This window comes from Echinops telfairi, unplaced genomic scaffold, assembly GCF_000313985.2.
Source record: "Echinops telfairi isolate 266 unplaced genomic scaffold, ASM31398v2 ScPeMD7_18;HRSCAF=68, whole genome shotgun sequence".
NCBI lineage: Eukaryota > Metazoa > Chordata > Mammalia > Afrosoricida > Tenrecidae > Echinops > Echinops telfairi.
The window spans coordinates 63039320-63045636 of NW_022103915.1; the positions used below are offsets into that span (position 1 = coordinate 63039320).

Sequence of the window (6317 nt, forward strand, 5' to 3'; positions counted from 1 at the left end):
AAAGCCATTACCATTAGAGAAACAAATAAAAATATGCCAAAACACTAACTCTAATAATGCCTTGGTTTGGGTAATATTTTTGAGCAAAGAGGATATTTTAAAAATACTGTGCCTTATTCAGGTTTTCCTCAATGAGCATGTGTTATAGAGAGGCAGTTTGAAAATATAATCAGAAATGAGCTTGAGGGATAGTATGGCATATGCTAAGGCTCAGAAATGAGCTATGGGATTTAAGAGATTATCCGTTGCTGGACTTCAGTGCAGTTAAGACTGTCAGCTTGGCTCCTCTTCTGGATGATTTTGCAAGCCTTGAATTTCTTGGCACTGATTTCTACTGTCTCTGGGTGTTCTTTTGTTATTTTTAGCTTGGTGGTTATTTTGCCCTGCAAATTGCATATTGTTTCTGCTGAATCAAGACTATAACATTCTGAAAAACAGTGTACTAGTATATTTTAAACGTTCATTGATAAACGGTTGTTTTTCATCTTCCTAACTGTTGCATTTCACTGCACCCTTGAGGATTGTAAGCAGATCTCTTCCAGTGGTTTTATTCTTGTGTTTTCTTTCATATTATATGCCCAACAAAACAGACACAATGTTTATGGACAAGTACATGCTGTGTCTTGCAGCAATGGGCTCAAACAATAAGAACAGGGGTGAGGATGGCACAGGACTAGTGGCATTTCATTCTGTTGTTTATAATGTGAGTTAGAAACAGCTCAGCGCCTAACCACAGCAACATATCCTGTTGAGTTTTTCTAGATAACTTTTCTAAAAACAATTAAAACATATAAAGCTCTCAGATATTAAGGACATTTTTCCAAGGATGGCTATTGGGAGGGAGAAAGAAGGGACCATAAATAGAGATATAGAAAGGGATTGGTGAGGAAAACAGACAAATGATCTCCACTTGGGGATGGTGTCCTTAGAATGTTGATGTGGCAAATTATCTTGCCTGCAGTCAAACAGTGACATGCGGATGTGCGCGTAGGAAATATTTGGTCCTATCATTGTGCTATGCCTGGGCTTAAACTAAACAATGAGTCGTTTATCAGTTCTGACTTGTTTTTTGTTAATAGAACATAATATTTCTGGAAACTGACATGTGTACCTATCTATTTTAAGCTTTTCCCTGCCAATGTCTTATCTTCTAATATCATGAATAAATTACATATAGAGAAATAATTTATTATCTTTGAATTATTTGTATAATATTTATTACATTTGCTATCCATTAAAGAATGATAAAAGCAATTGATTCTTCCATAGAGAGAGTTATAAGTTAGATTTGTATGTTGTATGTTAAAAAGATTTACAAAACATCTATGGAAAAGGAGAGATTTGTAAGAAAATCTTAATATAACCTTAAAGTCTAAAATCCTTGTAATTTAACAAAAGCTCACATGTAAAAAATTATTAGAATCTCTAGAATGTGAATAAAATATTTAGTGGTGTGCAAAAGAGCTTGCCATGTAATCTACACATGAATGTGTCCGGTCATCTAGAGGCTGAAAGGAGAGGAGGCTGAAACAGCCTCTGCATGTGAAGTAAGACTGCAGTGAACACTTTGAAGTGAAACAATCTATCTCAACGACCATAAATCTGTGAATCATACTGCGTGATGAACAATAATGGATGTCTCTAATGATCTTGATAGAAGTTGATTTAGTATAGCATTAAAACGGATCTGAGGATGTGTTTCTTAATAGGCCATTTATAGACACGAGTCAAGTTGGTATATAGGTCTAAGAGCTTCATTTCGGGGAAGTACAAGCTCGGCGTTAAGATGTGATGGTTGTCCTAATAGTCACACTCAAGAAAGTGGCAGAGAAAAGTAGACAATTCAGTTTAGGAGCTTAATATGTAAATGGATGATAATCATTTGATACCATTGTCCTTATCTGGTCTGGTTAATTCTTTTCTTGTTGACCCACTAAACTGTGGATGCGTGGACTGGAAGCTTCACTTTTGTATAAACAGCCTGAATCCAACCAAAAGATGAATCTGTGCAATTTGTTCAGCGATGGATGTGTCATTTGGCAGTTTTTTTCATTCAAGTTCGATATAGCTGCTTTCTTTACTTTTTCCCTCCTTCTGGCAACTCGGTGGAAAGTTTTGCACATTATCTGTGTGTTATTCATGGCGGTGCAGGATAATTAGCAGTAGCCTAGGAATAAATAAATCTCCATTCTGTGCACTGATTCATATAACTTGTTACGTGTGCAACGTTTGGACAATACATTCACATAGGAGAGGAGAGTACTAATGTCACTTACAGGGTGAAATATCATAGAATTGCATAATAAATTTGAAAATGTTTAATGCATTTTGATGTAATTTTATTGTGGTTTTGTAAAACAAATTCAGTTAGTATAGGCATATGAGAGTGATCCAAAAGCTTGTGGAAATATCACTTTATTTTTCCATACAATTCTTGAAGCCTGCTTATAGCAAAAATTCGAACTTGCTATTTCTCATTTTCCTCATTGGACTGCTGTATTGCAGTCGCTTGCTTTCTCAGAGTGCTAACATGCGAGTGTGATTGTTTTTAATAGATGCATATTTCCCACAAATTCTATGAATTTCCAAGATGGACGGTCCCTACAATTACCAGCATCGGGTTCAAATTTTCACTTCAAAATAAATTTGTGGTAAATTCTTGGATACTCTTTAAAGTCTTTGAGGCAAGTATATGATTGTATTGATATAGAAATAAAGTTTATTTATGTAGTTCAAGGCTAATTGTAGTAAAATTACAACAAAAGCTGAATTCCTGAAGCCCACATCATTGTTTTTACTGAGTGTATATAGAAAGATATTGATGTTTTAACTCTTTATCATATTTTAAAATTCAATAGGCTCATTGAGAACCACTTGTAATTGCACTTGCAATTTACGTTAGCTAATCTGAAGTATTAATTTCTCTGTGGAAAATATGAACATTCATAAGATACACAAAAAATCTTTTCAGTTTTTCATTTCCTTGCAAAGTATAAGTCTAATTTCTGACTGTCCTTATGCAGTTTGGAAGTTTTAAATGACTTTATATGAATTTGCATTGTAAATGTTTACTTTAGTTTATTATTCTAGATAGTGTAACACTTGCTTCTGTTATATAAATAATATAAACATTTAATTCTTCTGCATTATAACCACTCAACTGTTTAAATCAATTTTCCTTGACATAGCAAGTGTTTTAATGACATATGTATATATTAACATTTTAAAAGATAAAATACATTGGCTTGAAATCAATTTTTCAGTTTATGGTCTAGCCTTAGTTTCATATTACTAATAAGCATTAATAAATTAATAAATGATTGAGATGAACTCATTATAACATTAAGTAGAACAGCATGAAATATCAGCTCTTTTGTGTCATACTCAATATTGCCAGTTCATAATTGCCTGTCATTGTCATTTTTGTTCCAATCCATTTTACCCTCACCCTCAACGTCCAAGTGAATGGACAATGATCTGCTGGTCCCCATAATGTGCATTGTTCATTTTCAGAAATCAACTATTGGCTGGCTGCTTTCCTTAGTTTTTCTCAGTCTGACAATGTCACTGAAACCTCTCCACCTTAGGTGACGTTGGTGTTATTTGAAATACCAATGGCCTACCTTCCAGTGTTGTAGCAACATGTTCTGTCACCACAGAAAAGTAAACTAACAGATGGAAGCATGAATCAATAATTATTAAATACTCTTCTTCTAGTGTTATCATATGCAACATTGATAATGACCAGGGCAAATCCAAAAGTATTGTTACTAGAGTTCCATCATATTCATACATGGATGAGTGTATTCAAAATAAAACATCTTTTACAATGTCTTTGCGAACAGTGGATGACTGCGGGCATGCTCTCTCAGTAAGGCATTTGTCTTAGTCATCTTGAAGGACCTCTGATGGCATAGTGGGTTATGACTTCAGCTGCTAACCACGAAGTCAGCAGTTCAAAACTGCCATCCACTCTCCAGGGAGAAAGATGGAGCTGTCTACTCCCATGAAGAGTTCCAGTCTCAGACACTCACCGGGGCAGTTCTACCCTTACTGGAGGGTCACTGCGAGTTGGCATGACTCAATTAGCAGTGAGTCCAGGTTGTCTCAGTATGTCATGAACTGCTGACACATCAGGAGTACCATAAGCAAACAGATATGTCACATATTTTGTAAATGCTTTTAAAGAAGGCATTTTATGAGCACTGTGGCATTGATTTCTTAGATGGAAGTCTGCTTTGTCCTTCTATTCATGTGATTTCGGTGGATTCACCGTGTACTTGTTGTACACCATGTACTTGCTGTAATGATGAATTATCACTGATTTAGTCACCATTTGCGGTCAAATTTCATAAGATCCAGAACTGTCAGCTGCTCCTGAGGTGCTTGACTCCAAGTCCGTGACTGATCAAAGAAATCTCAGTTGGCACAAGGGGAAGTAAGGCTAATTGATGGTCATCTTAACCTATGCATATTGGCTTAGATGATCATAAGATGACCTGTACAGGACCATACTATAAGGGGACTTCAAAAAGTTTGTGGAAAAATGGAATGAAAAGATATATCATTTCTCAACATAAGTTCCACCAAAACTCCCAGAATTGCCCTGCTTTGATGAGCGGTATGAGCAGTACTGTTGTGATACAGAAGGGCTCCTTGCTGAAGTTTCCCCAGACAAGTTTCCGCTATAGCTTTGGCTAAGTGAGAAAATCACGTGGAAGTCACATCTGACCTTTAGCTTCAGTAGAAGGAAAGACATTAAACAAAGCAAAATAAAACAAAAACCTACCATGCATTCTATTCTGACTCATAATGACCCGATAGGACTAAGTAGAACTGCTCCTCGGGGTTTCTGAGGCTTTAAATCTTTCTGGGAGAAAACAGCTTCTTCTTTACAAGGAAGAGTTTGTCAAGTGTGGAAAGGGGAACCCTGATAGTTTTTCGCAAAGAACACAGTAAGTGGACTGTCCTTAGTATGAAGACTATTTTTTAATGGAAAAAATATATTGTTGGTAATAGACCAGGAAAGCTATGCTGACGATTTTTTCTCTGTTGTGACAATGTGCCAGCTCCTTCTTTGAGGGTAGCAAAGGCGGTCCTATGAAATGTCATTGGGGAACCTTTCACAATCCACCCTATAACCATGGTCTTACCCCTTCAGACTGCTTTTTGTCGCTCAAACTCAAAGAAAGTCTCTAAAGGACACAATTGGTATTCCTCAATGATGCCGAAACTGCTGTCTTGATATGGTATATATCGAGAGGAGAGAATTCTTTAGTGAAGGGGTGAGGGAGACGAAAAGACTGCCTTCAGACATGCATAAATCTAGATCCAAATAGAGTGTAAGTGATAAAATGATAGATTGACTTTTTGATATTTTTAACAAAAGTTTATATAATTTTTTTTAGGGGGAGAGCGTGAATGCAGTCCCCCACTACCACAAATTATGCAGTCGAGTTTCCTACATTTGGGGAAATTTCAGGGGTCAGCACACCTGGAGTGCAATGGATGAGCCTCGCTCTGGGAAAACCACCTTCGTGATCATGGTGTCCCCCCTGCCAGGTACGTATGAAAAGTTTATATGATTTTGTAGCAATATTTTTTACTTACTCTCATAGAGTGTGTAGAAATTTAATTATAAAAGATAGCACCTATGACAAAATTATCTGCAAAAGAGCAATATTTTTTCAATTATTTCTAACTGTTGCTAGGATTGTTGATTTTTCATTTTAGAGACATTAGCCTGTATCTATATGTAGTTGGCAATTATAAAAGCAAGAATGTATAATCTACATTTGTTGGTGATTTCCTAGCCTTGTTTGTTCAGGCTTATGAGAAAGTAAATTTTTAGTAAGATAGATCCAATTTGAATTTAGATATAATTAGAGTTAATATAAAATACTTAAAAACATAATTATACTTATTAACACAGAGACTGATTTTAAAGAATTTATTGATGTGCTCAGTAATTAACATATAAGTAAGGTATCTACGCTTCATGGAAAGGCAAAGTTCAGGATCAGCTATTTCTATAAGCTTCAAGCAAAACACTGCATGTGAACCCAGGATGAAATTTTTGAGGTAGTGTGAGAAGCATACTCTCTTCTCTGGAACATGTAGAAACTATTGTTTTAGTTTGGGTTGATGCAGCTCATGTCCAAAACTATGATTATAGAATTGGCTATGGTTGAATTATACGAGTGAAATGTGGCTTTTTTATATGGTTGACTTTTTAGGGGAACATTAACGTATTTTAAGACTAGTGAATAAAAATGGAATGTATTAGGTAAAATCTAAACTGCTTTATACTTGTGGCT

The 6317-nt window shown here is 35.6% G+C and overlaps 1 non-coding gene across 1 annotated transcript; it reads right to left on the reverse strand.

Annotated features, from left to right (window-relative positions):
• Positions 1-5406: 5406 nt before the first annotated feature.
• Positions 5407-5570, reverse strand: LOC115868931. The gene has a single exon (XR_004045889.1). It is a non-coding gene; the product is annotated as a U1 spliceosomal RNA (small nuclear RNA).
• Positions 5571-6317: the final 747 nt, after the last annotated feature.